Here is a 17,131-nt window from a genome sequence, read left to right as displayed (position 1 = left end):
CCAAATATAATGGCATACGTGGTCACTCATACGAGGATTCACAATAAAGTATTAATAAAGTAATTTTCTTCTGTTATTATTCATTTTCACAGAAGTCACAGTTATTGCAACACGTTATTACTCATTCTAAGGAAACTTTTTTCTTATTTTCTTACTGTGATTATTCATGGTCAAGCATAATAAGACACATTCATACTCATACTAAGGAAAACCCGTCTCTTTTCTCGTGTTCTTTCTGTAACTATCCATGTTCGCAAAAGTCAAGCTTAATGGCAAACATTCGCATTCGTACTAAAGCTAAACCATTCTCATATTCTTACTGTAACTATTAATGTTCACAAAAGACAAACTTAGTGACTCGCATTCACACTAAAGGTTAACCGTTTTCATGTTTTTACTGCGATAATTCATGATCACAGAAGTCACGATAATTATAAACAATAGCACTCATACTAAAAAAAATAATTCTTACTGTAATTATTCATGTTTATGGAAGTCAAATTTGATGATCCACATTAACACTCATGTTTAGGATAAACCATCCTCATTTAATTTGTGTAACTATTCATGTTCACAAAAGTCAAGCTTAAAAAGACACATTCGCACTCATACTAAGCAAAATCCATTCTCATGTTCTTACTGTGATCATTTGTGTTCACTCATTTCCAGCTTAATGTTACAAATTCGCACTCATGCTTAGGAAAAATCATGTATCATGTTTCAATCGAAATTATATATTTTATTTTAGGAAAATTAACAGTTACTTGGTTGGTTTATACATGTGCAATTTACTTAACTGAGGAACTAATTATAGATTTCTCACTATACTTATACATTACATAGGTATAAAATAATTAAGCAATACAACAACTACAAATACAGATACATCCTGCATAGTTTCTGTGATTTTATATAATTATTGAAATTGTAACGGGTTTCATTTTATTTGAAGTACAATTTGGCGTATATTTCAATTTCGTACCTCTCAGGCACTTTTTTTATATGACCGATGAGTATTCCCCTATATGTGTGTCATTACACACATATAGGGGAATACTCATCGATTAGACACGTAGGCATTCCTACGTGTCTCATCTCTGAAGCGTGGTGCCATACCACTGAGGCGCTATGTCGGGAAACACTGGTGTAAAGCGAAATTCACTGTCACTGTATAGTTCATAATATATATTGCAGTAAAAGCAGCGAAAACTAATTGTTTGAATTATCTTTTTGGCAACATTATTGATTATACTCTGTAAATTGATTAATTATTTAATAAATATATTTAAAATGAAGAAAAAAAGTATTACCGAACATTGACATTGATTTTTTGACATATCCACTAGATATGGATCGATTTTCCTGTGGTGTAAGACAACCATTCAGAATTGAAAGTTGCTTGAAATTGCTTTGGCCGTGTTTGGCGACTGGATCTGAATAGTCAGGTAGGTACTTCTCCACCTTCATCGTGGGATGCCATAGTCTCACTGGCTCCAGACGGTTGGCAGCAGTTAATAAAATTAATAAAGAGTGGAGACTTAAAAATGAAACTTCCAGTGTCAGATATCTAAATGGTATTTAGAATTTAGTTTTTTAAATTAATGTTTGTTTTACTTGTGCATTTGTAAATACCTCGAAGGCTTCCATCAGACCTGTGCTTTTGTAAATATCTGGAAAGCTTTCGTCATACATAAAGTAATAAAGTTTTTGACGAGTATTAAGGTGTCGAATTCCGCTGCATGATTTTCCTCAAAAAAGGACTATTTATTTTCGGTGAAATTGTAAAGATGCATTTAAATTCCAGTTTTTCTCAATTGCATTTGGTTCTGTTTAAAAATTACATCGAAAAATAAGTTCAGATTAGACATCAGCACTTTCGGCGAAAATGAAGAAATTAACAAATAATTAGAAATTGATTTACTTTATTCTATTGGGATACCAGGAAATAAATTATTTACATCTTAGGACACAAACTTAGCGTGGTTAAGGATTTCCGAATTCCTTAAGTTATTGACAAATTCTAACGCATTCTTAACCCTTTCACACCAGCATTATTGATTCCACATATTCAAAATATGTATTGCTTAGAAAATTATGTGAAATTTTGTTGTACTTTGGTTTTTTTTTAATTTGGCGTAACATTGGACGTCAGAGGGTATTTTTTAAATAGTAAGGTAGAATAAAGATAACACAAAAGTAATACAAATAAATCTAAAATATCAAAAATTCACTTTTACAATGTTGTGATAATCTCTAAGGTTTAAAAAAAATAACATTTTAATAAAAATTCATTCAGAAATTAAGAAATACTCTATGATAATAATTTTTGAAAATTCGCCATACTTGTCTAAAATTGTTTTTTTCCCGGGGTGTGACTTCAGCACAGTTATAACATCTGGAAAAAATGGTGAATAAAGCTCAATAAGTCGGTATCTGTAATGAAATGATTAGTTTATTAACACCGATTCAGACAAACAAAAATCCATTTAATCTGCAGTCTCGGTAAGACTAGTGGCCTAATAAATGTATTCTGTTTATTCACTTTAATAAACTATAATATTTGGGTACCTGTGGGTTACTTAAAATCATTTTTTTGTTAATTTTCAAATAAGTCACTAAAACAAATTTTCACTGCTTCTTTCACCAGCTTTTGACACTAACCTATGAATAGGGTTTTTGTGAATAAGTTCAAAATGAGACAAAGAGAAAAGATTAAAAGGATATATGAAAGAGAAAAAGAGTTTTTTGTGGTTTGTGGCTTGAGTTTTCAGCCAGGCCCCGTTATTTTTGCCGGCCGGAGGAATCCCGCCGGCCCACCGAGCAGGCGCTCGCGCCCCCAACTGCCTTTATCAAGGCAAATTTCTCGCATTCGAAATACTTCAACGCAGATCCACGCTGGCCCCCACAAACCGCCCGCAAGCACGCGAGACGTGCTCCCTTTTTAAGAGGAGTCACAGATCTTCACAGATGACCATGTTCCCGACCCGGATGCTCCCCATTGATCACGAGGACTCCCCGGTCGTGGTACCACCCGGCGCTCATCAAATAGCGCTTCGTAGGAAGACCGGGACCGTGCGCTTTACGGTCCCCGCATCACAGCCCCTCCCCGAGGACCCAAAGACCCGGAGACCATCCACCACCACGGCTCCCACGACGCCCGACGTCACCGAGATGACAGAGCCCGTAGCAGGCCCCTCTTGAGCAACAGGACTCAGTCCTGTCCCCAGGCGCCCCCCGATAGGCCCAGCGTCGGCCTACGTGGCGCCCCCGAGGCCGCAGCAGCCGATGGAGACGGCTGCCCCCCAGGATGGAGGCTGGACGAGGCCGTCCAACCCCGTGAAGCGACCCATGTCCCCACGGGGACCACAACCGCTACAGTGTGGCAACCGATTCGAAGAGTTGCCCGAGGTAAGCGAAGGCGCCGGCGCGCCGCGTATCTAGCGTGCCAATACTAACTCATCTTTCTCCCCGGAAGGTACCGGCAGGAGAGACCGCGTTCCCCCGGTTGTGACCCTGGGGAACATGACACACGCGCAGATTACAGCCGCGGTCAAAGGACATCTGGGGGCTGGCAAACTAATTACGTTTAAATATAACATTATTAAATATAAATTAAACACAACAAAACTTAACAACATTTAAAACAGTGCGCACGTCAAATAATCGCTCCACAAAAATCGCTCAAATTCATAGTTAAAATCTCACCAAAATCAAACAACCGACGGTTGGTGTTTACCTGTAAAACCAGTGAAGTGATTCATCCAATTTAGTTTAGTCTAAACGGCCTAGTCATTACAATTTTAAGTGATTAAAGTGACAATTTGAAGTGACAGTGACCGGCTTGCAAACTCAATCAAAACCTTTTATTACAACAAATACAAACGGACCTGTGCCCTCACAATTAATATTATAATTATTTATCGATACGTCACAGGCGGTCAGTAGCCTGGTGGTATAAACGTTTCGCCAATACTCTCCGTGGAATACGGGAAGTCAGTTCAAACCCCACAGTTTCCAAAAAAAAAAAAAACTTTGCTGCTTTTTTTTCAACCGCATTTTTTTGTTCTTTTAATTTAATTTTAATCTGCATTGTAACGTGTGATATTTTTGAAACCCTATTAAAAAAAAAATAGAGCATCTAATTAAACAATAAACTTATTTTTAAAAATCCACAATGAGCAGCACCAGAGGCAAGACAACCATTCTGGATAGCGAAGATAAAATTATACAGTTCCTAGAAAAAAAAATGGACGTAATGAAAAAAGTCATAATGTCTCAAATAGCATATCAAAACATTGAAAACCAAAAAAACATCGATAGCTTAAAAAAAGATATGTCGGAAATTATAGAAAAAAAATTCTCTGCTGAATTAAAAGATGTAAAAAACCTCAAGAACCAGCTGTGCGAACTCACCAAGACCATTGACTTTCTTTCACTAAAAATCGATGACTATGAAGTAGAGAGAAATAAACTCCACAAAAAAATTAAGGAAGTGGAAAAAGAAAACAAAAATTTAAAATCTGTTGTAAATCAATCTCTACAAAATTGCCTTGAAACATCGCTCGAAATCAACGGAATCGAAACTAAAAAAGAAGAAAATCCTAAAATACCTATAGAATGCATCTTTAAAAAAATAGGGTGTGAAGATTTACTAAATAATAATTCCATAAAAAACATTTACACCAACTCACTAAAGAAATGTATAACAACAAAGATGGCTACAAAAGAATTGAAAGACAGGATCCTTTCCCAAAAAAAGAAAGCGGGATATTTCTCCGCCAAAGATATAAATCACTCCACCTCGATAAACCCTATCTACATAAATGAAAAGCTGACGCCACAAAACAAGCAATTACTCTGGCTAGCGAGAGCAACAAAATCAATGGCATACCAATATGCGTGGACGAAAAACGGGAACGTCCTTCTCCGTAAAAATAAGGATTCACCAATAATATATGTCAAAGATGCGAGCGACATTCCACTCCAGTAACCGTGCCTCACTTCTACAACTTCTTTGGATACCTCCCGGACTCAATAAAAATGGCCTCCTTAGAAGTATATAGCATCCCGGAAAACCATGAATGCAAAAATTATCAAGACCTAAACTCAATCTTCGAAGACACATCTTTCAATGTACTAAATATGAACATCAGAAATATTAGGAAACATTTTGATGAGTTCTGTATCCTTTTAAACTCGTTATCTTTCCAAATTGATTTTATATCTCTTACCGAAACGCAAATGCGCGAATGTATCCCTTTCAGCCTACCAAACTATATTTCTTTTTCAATTCCAGCTAGACACACCTCTCATGATGGCATTACCATATTTTATAATGTACACTCTATATCTAATATTAACATTGTCAGCCCAAATTTCAAATATTCAAATGCTGTCCATGCAACCTTTACCTCTCAAGGAAAAAAGTATTCTATTTTGTCAGCATACCGCTCTCCCTCATTATCCACAAACTTGTTCATACACGAAATTAAAACTTTTATTGACGAACATAGCTCAAATCAATTTGATTTTTCATTTTTAATGGGAGACATTAATATAAATATACAAAACGCAATACTAAATCCATCTGCAAACGAATACTTAAACTTACTGTACACCAAAGGTTACCTATCTTACCTGAACAGTACTACTAGGCCCAATCATCCTAATGATTCATGTCTTGATCACATATTTCTGAAAGCAAAAAAAAATACCCAAATAGATCTGCTACCTTAAAAATTGACATTACAGACCACTATCCCACCTTCTACGGTCATTGCGTTATAAATTCTCCCAGAAACATCGATCCCAATAACCAGCAGGAAATAAAAACAAAAATTAATTACCTATCACTAGACATATCACTAACAACCGAAACATGGGATTCGGTGCTTTCTAATAACGACCCTAATATGTCTCTAAATAACTTTTATGAAATTATTCAAAACCACATTGAAAAATGTTATGAACAAAGAAAACCACCTAAAAGTAAACATAGACACATAAAACCATGGATCACACGTGGTCTAATAATATCAATACATCATAGAAATAAACTGTTCAAATCTTACAAAACTTACGAAAACCATTGCATAACCAACAATGAAACACAAAATTACAGCAAAAGGAACCATTATATTATATATAGAAATTACCTTAATACTCTTATAAAAAAATGCAAACAACAGTTGGAGAAGCATTAGATTTAAAACTTAATTTAAAATTATTTTAATATACAAACATAATTAATTAATTAATTTTTTAAAAATAGAATAGACAAAAAGCGACATCTCTTGTCAATTTCGCATAGTATTTTCTCTGCAGGTGAATGATAACCAAATTGCGGTCACCTGTTACATCTGTTCAGTAGATTCATCTGAGACATGATATTTCGTCAAAAGAGGTCTATTTAAGATAAAAATAATTAAAATATATATTTTTTGACAAAATAAAATGTCACAAATTCGACACTGTGTGTTACGATGAATGTGCTGATTCATCTCTATCATTAAGAATTCTTCTCTCTTGTGAGCTGGTTATAACCTTTTCGAGTGCAAATGCAAAGTGATTGCTGATTGCTGCCTGAAACCGAAGCTGATGACAAAAATAGAAGACCTCCATTTGTGAATGCCATTCTTGGGTGAGTTTTTCTGTTCATTTGTATTTTGGTGACTGGTTTGTTATTTTTCTCCCTGCAGAGATAGTTTATTAATCCACAATATATTTTTCATAGGGAAATATTATATTCCCTGGATGATCTGTGCTATCTACAAGCCAGATCATCATCCATAAGTTTGGTCCTTCGAGCCGGATATATTGCTAGCGAAAATTGATTAATATTTAGTGATTTAGATTTGGAAACATGATAAATGGATGTTCTATTCACGTAATTTTTTTGGTGATTTAAGAAGTACCTATCAGTACCAGTTTCTAGCATTCATAAATAATTTTTCTAGCATTAGAAATTTGCGTATTTTTTGGTAAATTTCATTAAAGCTCAAATTACTTAATATTATTTAGGTATAGTGAATTTAGTTTCGTTTTTTTACGTATTCTTTGGTAGATTCGAAACATATAATATATTGGAATTGTCGTAATTTTTGGAGAATTCTATTTTACAATACTTACAACATTATTGTATACTTTTTTTGGTTAAGAATATTTTGTCATCTCATTAAAAATGCCGAGAATTACTGAAGAAGTTTCTGGAGATATTCAGGATAGAACGTTGACTCTTTTGACGGCAAAAAAGGAAAATCTTTTTTTGCGGATGAATGAATTGTATAATTTATCAAATAATTTAAATACCTTCGAGTCAAGAAAAAATGAAGACTTCATGACAAAGTCGGATATGATTGAAGACTTGAGAGTTCAGTTTGAAACTGTTATTGACAAACTTAACGACCGTCAGTTGGCTTTGGACGACTCATTTAAACCGGATTTCCAACAATTAAATGCATTTGATGATATTTATTTGAAGGTCAAACGAAGTCGATTTAACCTTCAAAACGCGTCACGCAACGATTCGCGGGATCATTGTATTATTAAATTGCCACCTTTGGAATTACCATCATTTGATGGTAAAATGGGAAATTGGCCTACTTTCTACCAAGCTTTCAAATCTAATGTACATAATAATAGACAATTAACCGACGCCCAGCGTGTTCAATATTTAATTGGTAAATTGACACACGGCGCTTTAAAGGTTACTGCAGGCATTGTACCTGGAGGTGACACATACAATATAATCTGGAATGCTTTGGTAAACAAATTTCAAAATAAACGTGCACTAGGCACACATTATTTAAATAATATTCTTGATGCAAAAAATTGTACAAATACATCTGGCAGTCTTGACTTTTTTATTGAAAATTTTTCTGCATCAGTAGCAGCGTTAAAACAATTAGAGATTGAAAATTTAACTGATTTTATCTTATTTCATTGTGCATTTAGAAAAATTGATTTTCAAATCGCACAGATTTTCGAGCTGTCAGTCAGGAATAAAGAGATTCCGACATATGACGATTTAGTCTCGTTTGTTCAAGATCAGGTTAAGATTTTAGAACGTTTAGGCAATTCAAATGAAGCCGGTAAAAAACTGTCCACCACGTCATCATTTCGTTCTAATAAAAATTTTAAATCGTTCCTTGCTAGCAACGAGAATGTACCTCGGTTTACGGCTTCGCGCACAAATTGTTGTCTTGTTTGTAATAAAACTAATCATACAATTAAAGATTGCGTTAAATTTAAAAATATGAGCTCTTCACAGGCGCGTTTTGAATTTATAAAGTCAAAACATGCTTGCGTAAATTGCCTTAGTGGAGGGCATACAATAAACGCGTGTAAATCGGTTTTAACTTGTGAGTTTTGTAAAAAACGTCATCACACTTTGTTGCATTTTGGCAGTGCTGATAACAATGCTAAAACTCCATCAAGTACCCACGCACACACGTCGCGAACATCTACAGGGACATCCGAAAATTGTGATACACAATTTGAAGAACCTCCGCTAAACATAAATAACTCATGTTCCCTTTCTGTGAAAGCGACACATAATACGATTCTATTATCAACCGCGCAAGTATTCGCAAAGAGTAAAAATGGAAATAAAGTTATTGTTCGGTGCTTAATGGATAACGGTTCACAGAACAATTTAATTACTGTTGATTGTTGCAAGATCCTCAACTTACCAATAATTCCTTTAAACAATTCCTTTGTAAAAGGAATCGGTTCAGCATCCAAACCAATTTTGGGTTACGTTTATTTGGACATTGAGTCCCGCGTGTACCCGAATAATAAATATAATATTTATGCGCTTGTCATTGACAGTATTACAGATCAGCTACCTAATCACTATATAACCAAGGGTGATATGAGTTACTTAAAGGGTATACCTCTCGCTGACTTAACGTGGAATATTCCTGGATGCGTGGATATAGTATTAGGTGCACAACTGTTCCCATATATTTATTTAGGGAACAGGGTTGAATCTGGTAACGGCGAACCTCCGGCATTAGCAACAGCTTTCGGTTTTGTGTTAATGGGTGACTACCCTAGTAATGTGCTTAATACAAGTACGTCATTTTCAGCACTTGCGCTTAATGACTTAGTACAAAAATTTTGGCTGTTAGAGGAAATACCCAACATGCAATTTCTAAGTCCGGAAGAGACGGAATGTGAGAATTTATTTATATCATCCATTTCTCGCACCGTCAATGGAAGGTATTCTGTTGCTTTACCTTTCTGTAAAGACCCGAAGCAATTGGGTAATTCCCTTGCTACTGCTCAGCGCCGATTTATGGCTTTGGAGCGAAAATTTAAACATTCACCGGCTTTGCGGGAGAATTATAATAAAGTTATTCATGAGTACATTGAAAACGGTTATTTAGCAAAGGTTTCAAGGTCGGATATTACCGATGACGGATATTACATTCCGCATCACGCTGTCACTCGCCCGGATAAACCTATGCCTCGGATTGTACTTGACGCGAGCGCTAAGACACATACAGGATTGTCATTAAATGACGTGATTTATACTGGTCCGAATTTGCAAGCCGATCTTTTTTTGCTTCTGTTAGACTTTCGTCTTTTTCCCATTGCTATTACTGCAGACATAAAGCAGATGTATTTGCAGATTGAGGTTCCAAGCAAGCATCGCAAATATTTGAAAATTCTATTTCGATTCGCGGACAACGATCCCATACAAACCTTTCAATTCAATCGGGTCCCTTTCGGACTAACAGCTAGTCCATACTTGGCAATGCGCACTGTTCGACAGTTGGCCCAGGATATGAGACAACATTTTCCGGACGCTGCCAATGTGGCAGAGTCTAAGTTGTATATGGACGACCTGGTATATTCTATTGTAGATGAACCCAGTGCCGTACGTCTGTCGCGAGAATTGATCTCGTTGTTTAAGTCCGGTGCCTTTGATTTGGTAAAATGGACTAGTAATTCTTCAGTGGTACTTGAGAATCTTCCAGATTCTCACCGAAGCCCAGTGGACTTTACTGTTGGTTCTAACAATGCCGCTAAGGTGTTAGGCCTTTCGTGGGAACCAGCTGATGACAGCTTCTTCTTTACGTCTTCTTATGTTCAGGAGAAGTGCACGAAGCGGAACATACTCTCCATAGTAGCCCGCTTGTTCGATGTTCTCGGCTTGGTCGCCCCTGTCATTCTGTATGCGAAATTACTTATTAAGGAGCTATGGCTGTGTAACATTGGTTGGGATGATATACCCCCTGAGAGCGTTATTCAAAGGTTTTCGGCTCTCACACAGGAATTTCCTTTAATTTCGACAGTAAAAATCCCCCGCCATGTTGGCGTCCTAAAGGACAGTACAGTGCTCGTTGTCGCCTTCTGCGATGCGAGCATGAATGGTTGTGGCTGCGTGATTTATTTGCACACCACTGATCTCTCTGGAAATATTTCAGTGAGGTTATTGTGTGCAAAATCAAAGGTTTCTCCCACGAGAGTGACAACTCTCGCTCGTTTGGAGCTTTGTGCCGCAGTTTTGATGTCAAAATTAATACGGACGGTTCAAGAGAGTTATCGTGCGCGTCTTTCTATTGCAGGAACATACGCGTTTTCAGATTCTACCATTGCGCTCTCCTGGATACATTCCTCACCGCATCGTTGGTCGGTGTTTGTTAGCAATCGTGTAGCTCAGTGCCAGGAAAATTTGTCTCCGGAAAATTTTTACCATGTCGCCGGTAGTGAAAACCCGAGCGATTGCCTTTCTCGTGGCATGCTACCCTCTCAACTCGTTTCACATGATTTATGGTGGAACGGCCCATCATGGATTCGCCACCCACCTTTGGAATGGCCAGTAAAACCGTTTCGCCCCACCAATACCGGTGAAATGCCTGAACACAAAGTTAATGTGCTCACTGCAATGGTTCTGGGTGAACAATCGGTTCTGGGTGAACTGGCCCAGCGTATATCCACTTGGGATAAACTACTAAGGAGTGTCATTTATATTCTCCGATTCATAAAAAAGATATCACCTTCCTCTGGAATTGTCAATAATCTTGTGACTGCTGAAAAGGCTGTACTTCGTTCCGTGCAAAATGCTCATTTTTCAAATGATATTGCTGCACTTCAGAAAGGCAAATTCCACTCCAAAAGGCTTCAGGGTTTGTCTTTATTTCTTGATGAGGACAATTTGTTACGTATCGGGGGACGCCTTTCTAAATCGGACTTACCTTTTGAGGTTAAACATCCGATATTACTACCTAAACATGACTGTGTTGTAAATCTTATCATAGATCACTTTCATGTCATGAACTGTCATACCGGTCCAGGACTTCTTATGTCTATATTACGTCAGCGCTATTGGATATTAGATGCTAGGACGGTTATTAGGGCAAGGGTGCGGAAATGCAACTGCTGCTTCCGCTCAAATCCATCACATCCTACCCCAAAGATGGCAGATTTACCTTCATATCGTATTACGGAAGCAAAAGCCTTCGTTCATACCGGTGTTGATTATGCGGGTCCTCTACGTATTACGCTTGCTCGTCGGGGAGGACAACATTCGCAGAAGGCATATATTTGTCTGTTTGTATGTCTTGTGACTAAGGCTATTCATATTGAGTTGGTCTCTGACTTAACTTCAAATGCTTTCCTGGCTGCTTTCAGCCGTTTTATTTCACGGCGTGGCCCTGTGTCGTGCTTGTATTCGGATAATGGTACCAATTTTGTGGGTGCAAAGGCACAATTGGATGACCTTTACAAGTTTTTAGTTGAATCGGAATATGAGCCCGCGTTAAAACGAGAACTCGCCAAGCGTCGTATCGAGTGGAAAATGATTCCACCACGCGCACCCCATTTCGGAGGTATGTGGGAGTCTAATGTGAAAAGCATGAAAACTCACTTATACCGAGTGATCGGAACTCAGCTTCTCACTTATGAGGAGCTTCAGACTGTGTTGGTGCAAATAGAGTGCATAATGAACTCTCGCCCGCTCACAGCCGTATCTTCCGACCCTGATCCGGAAATCATAACACCTGCGCATTTTTTAATGACTACACCATTACAATACTTACCTGCATCTATCCCGACGGGCAGTAAAATTAATTTCGCTCAGCGCAAACGATTATTGGATAGTATGGTTCAGTCTTTCTGGAAAAAATGGCGTGTGGAGTATCTGCACACTTTGCAAGTCAGGCAGAAGTGGGCTATCCCTGATCATCCGATTGAGATCGGAACTGTTGTTCTGGTGGGACAGGAAGATTCCCCTCCATTGAACTGGCCTTTGGGTGTAATCACTGAGGTCCATCCCGGATTGGACAAAATTGTTCGCGTTGCGACGGTGAAGACACGATTTGGGTTCTTCAAACGACCGGTTATCAAGTTATATCCCCTTCCGACTCAATAATTTGCTTACTTCTATTTTTTGTTTTTATTTTTTGTTATTTTTTTTGGTAGTTCAAATTATCTCCGACTATGCCATGATATTCCGTTACAGTTAATTGTACTCTTGTCAGTTGAACTTTATTAAGTTTATACTTTTCGTTCTGTTGAAAGCTTTTTTTTTGGTGACCTTCCGACGTAATTCTTGGATATTATATGTGAATAGAGTCACTTGAAATGATTTGACGTTTATTTATTTGTACGTTGTTCTCTTACTTCTTTGCAAGTTCTGAGAACTTCCAAGGCGGGGAGTATGGAGAAGCATTAGATTTAAAACTTAATTTAAAATTATTTTAATATACAAACATAATTAATTAATTAATTTTTTTAAAATAGAATAGACAAAAAGCGACATCTCTTGTCAATTTCGCATAGTATTTTCTCTGCAGGTGAATGATAACCAAATTGCGGTCACCTGTTACATCTGTTCAGTAGATTCATCTGAGACATGATATTTCGTCAAAAGAGGTCTATTTAAGATAAAAATAATTAAAATATATATTTTTTGACAAAATAAAATGTCACAAATTCGACACTGTGTGTTACGATGAATGTGCTGATTCATCTCTATCATTAAGAATTCTTCTCTCTTGTGAGCTGGTTATAACCTTTTCGAGTGCAAATGCAAAGTGATTGCTGATTGCTGCCTGAAACCGAAGCTGATGACAAAAATAGAAGACCTCCATTTGTGAATGCCATTCTTGGGTGAGTTTTTCTGTTCATTTGTATTTTGGTGACTGGTTTGTTATTTTTCTCCCTGCAGAGATAGTTTATTAATCCACAATATATTTTTCATAGGGAAATATTATATTCCCTGGATGATCTGTGCTATCTACAAGCCAGATCATCATCCAACAGTACTATTCTGAACAACTCCAAAAAGCACAAAACGACTCACGAAAAACATGGAACATCATAAATGAGATCTCAAACAGGAAACAAAAGGATCACAAAATTCCCCAAAAAATTGTAACCGAACATAATATAATCTTAGAGAATGCTGAAGATATTGCAAACAATTTCAATCACTTTTTCACAAACATTGCATCTACCCTAATAGACAATAACCCTTCTCTTAGCTTACACTCTCAGAATGTATTCTCAGACTATTTAGAGACTAAAAATTCTACCTCTGAACTATCTGAATTCATGGAAATTACAGAAGTTGAAATCTCAAACCATATTGATAACATAAGCGTTAGGTCTGCAAATGGTCCTGATAACTTAAGTAATGCTACAATTAAATCCATAAAACAACATATAATCAAACCACTACATCATATATTTAACGCATGTATCAGTAAGAGTATTTTCCCGGATTTATTTAAACTTGCGAATATCATTCCAATACACAAATCAGGACCTCGATGTAAAACAGACAACTACAGACCAATCACCTTAACTTCTCAATTATCCAAGATATTAGAAAAATTGATTTGTAATATGAAGATTATTATGGATGAGATGTAGGAGAGCAGTTTTGGCGTAAAGTTGTCTTATTGACATGACATCTAGAGTTTTGAAAATTTTGTTTGAGTCTGTCTAGAATGGTACTTGCAGTATGAGTTTTATTATTGCCTTCTGAACTTTTTGAATTGGGTCAATTGTTATGTTTGTAGCGCTTCCCCAAGCTAATATTCCATAAGTGGCAATGGATTGACACAGTGCAAAATATATTGATCTGAGTATTGTTAGTGGAAAAATGTTTTTGATGGATTTTATTAGGTGCAAGACTCAAATATGATTTAAGATTTTCACGGCCAAAAGTATTTTTGTTATTTGTTTTTGGGGTATTATGCCGTGTTGCGCTAACTCCTTCTTTAGCCAACGTTTCGGACAGCATTGCAGTGTCCATCATCAGGGCAGATGTCTTATTTGAGGTTGTGTTAAAATGTGAGCTTAAGTATGAGGTTGTGATACCGTGTTGCCAGCTCCAACCCTCTGAGCTAACATTAACGTATCATTTAATATATACGTATCATTTAATTATATTTATAACGGGTGAACTATTTGAGCAATTGGAGGGAGTTGCGATGGGCAGTCCGTTATCGCCAGTACTAGCCAACTTTTTTATGGAGAAGTTTGAAGAAGTGGCACTCGACACAGCTTCGGCTGTCCCTAAAGTATGGTGGCGCTACGTCGACGATGTCTTCGCCATTTGGCCTCATGGAACGGAGAAACTAAACGAATTCCTGGACCATCTTAATTCTCTCCACAGCAAAATTAAATTCACAATGGAACTGGAAAACGAAGATAAAATCCTGCCCTTTCTAGATGTGGAGGTGATGCGGAAACACGATGGTAGCCTAGGGCATACTGTATATAGGAAACCAACCCATACGAATCGGTACTTACACGCTGATTCGCACCACCACCCAGCGCAGAAGAGAGGACTTATCCATACATTGGTGACCCGAGCGACCAGAATATGCGAAGAACATAAAATCGGAGCGGAACTTACGAAGCTGACCGATGCACTGGAGCGTAACGGCTACCCAGCAAGTCAGACAAGGCAAATCATAAGAGCCAAATCTGCACCAAACGAAGACAGAGTTGAACAAGAGTCGAAAGGCTGTGCCTTCCTGCCTTATGTGCACAATGTGACAGACAAAATTGCCAAGCTTTTGAGAAAGGAAAATATCAAGACTGTCTTCGGAACAACAACAAAGATACAGGACTTACTGAGGTCTGCAAAGACTAAGTTTCCTCTGGAAACAGATGGAGTGTATAAACTCAGCTGTTCCGGATGTGACAAGGTCTATGTAGGCCAGACAGAGCGGACTATCTCCAAAAGAATTTCGGAACACTTCAGAGCTTGTAAACTCGGCCACCCTGACAAATCGGCAATTGCCGAGCATTTGATTGACACCGGGCATTACTTTGGATTTGTTCCTGAAATCCTGGGGAGACCGAAAACTTATAGAGCACGGCTGATTACGGAGGCCATTGAAATTCATAAAAATCCCGTAAACATTAATAGAGACGATGGAGCTAAGCTTAATAGTTCTTGGTATCCGGTAATTGACGGATACACCAGAGCTAAACGAAGAAAACCACAAATAAAAAAATGATACGTTAATGTTAGCTCAGAGGGTTGGAGCTGGCAACACGGTATCACAACCTCATACTTAAGCTCACATTTTAACACAACCTCAAATAAGACATCTTTCCTGATGATGGACACTGCAATGCTGTCCGAAACGTTGGCTAAAGAAGGAGTTAGCGCAACACGGCATAATACCCCAAAAACAAATAACAAAAAAAAGGTGCAAAACTCGTTTTAGTTTATTAGTGATAAAATTAATGTGTTCAGTCCATTGTAAGTGTGTATCAATAATAACTCCTAGGTATTTTATTTGTTTTACCCTTTCGATGTGTTCGCATAGGCAATAGGATGATGTTTGTTTACAGTCATGCAAAAACAAGTTCAAGTTAGAAGGAGGTTGACCTCTTTGTGTTATACTATGTGTGATGTATTTTGTTTTGACTGTGTTAACGGTAAGAGTATTTCTGTTTAGCCATTTTATGACAATTGACAAACTTTTTTCAGCTGTTGTGAATAAATCTTTCCATGTGGCTGCTTGACACAGAAGAACTGTATCGTCAGCGAAGGTCACGATTTTACCATCAATTTCAATGTCACATAATTCGTTAATGTATATGAGGAATATTAGTGGGCCAAGTACACTCCCCTGTGGGACTCCGTACGTGATTAAAAGTGGTTCACTTGTCTTGTTGTCAATTTTGACTTGTTGTGTTCTGTCAGACATGAAACTTTTCATTAATTCCAATTCTACTCCATTAATGCCAATGTTTTTTAGCTTCTTGAAAAGTTGTTTGTGCGAAATTGTATCGAAGGCTTTAGATAAGTCCAAATAGATTGAAATTACTTTTTTTTTGGCATCTAAATTATGTGTAATAAACTCGGTTACAGTGGCAATTGCGTTTTCTGTATTCCTATTTTTTCTAAAGCCGTGTTGGTTAACTGAGAGTATTTGCATGTTTTCCAGATAATGTTGCAGCTGTTCTTTTATTGCTTTTTCAAGAATTTTTGACAACGTGTTTAATAGTGTAATGGGTCTGAAGTTGTTTACACTATTTTTAGGTCCTGATTTATGAATAGGAATAACCAGACCCTTTTTTAGGATGCTCGGAAAAATTCCTTCTTTCAGGCTAAGATTAATAACGTATGTTAGTGGAGTAAGTAGTTGTTCGCTTAGTGTTATTATTGTTTTAGAGTCTATTCCGTCAGGACCTGATGTTGTGTTATTCTTTAGGGAATGTATTAATTTTTTGGTGTCTTCCAGAGTTACTCTATGTAATTTGAAAAGACTGACACTATTTTTGTGTTTGCACTGAGTCGGAATTTTTTGAGGTTCTTGATTATCGTTACTAGACGACTTTTGTTTTATATTTTCGGCTAGGCTTGCTCCGATATTTGTGTAATGTCTGTTTATGTAATTAAGGATAAGTGTAGGATTTTTGTGGAAGTCGACTTCTTCGTCATTGATAAGTATTTTTTTTATTTCATCATCTTTGTTTTTTTGTGTATTTGTACTTTCCCTCAGAATAGACCAAACGCTTTTCGGGTCAAAGTTAGCAGTAATCAGTTTGTTTCTGTAATATAATTCTTTGGCTTTTCGTATAATTAGAGAACATGTATTTCTGTACCTTTTATAGAAAGAGTTCAGAAAAGTATCATTTGGGTTGCGTGTGA

The sequence above is a fragment of the Hesperophylax consimilis genome, chromosome 19 (genome assembly GCF_061612785.1).
Source record: "Hesperophylax consimilis isolate HC1 chromosome 19, BYU_Hcon_1.0, whole genome shotgun sequence".
In the NCBI taxonomy this organism is placed as follows: domain Eukaryota; kingdom Metazoa; phylum Arthropoda; class Insecta; order Trichoptera; family Limnephilidae; genus Hesperophylax; species Hesperophylax consimilis.
Note: the sequence above shows the minus strand (reverse complement) of the source record.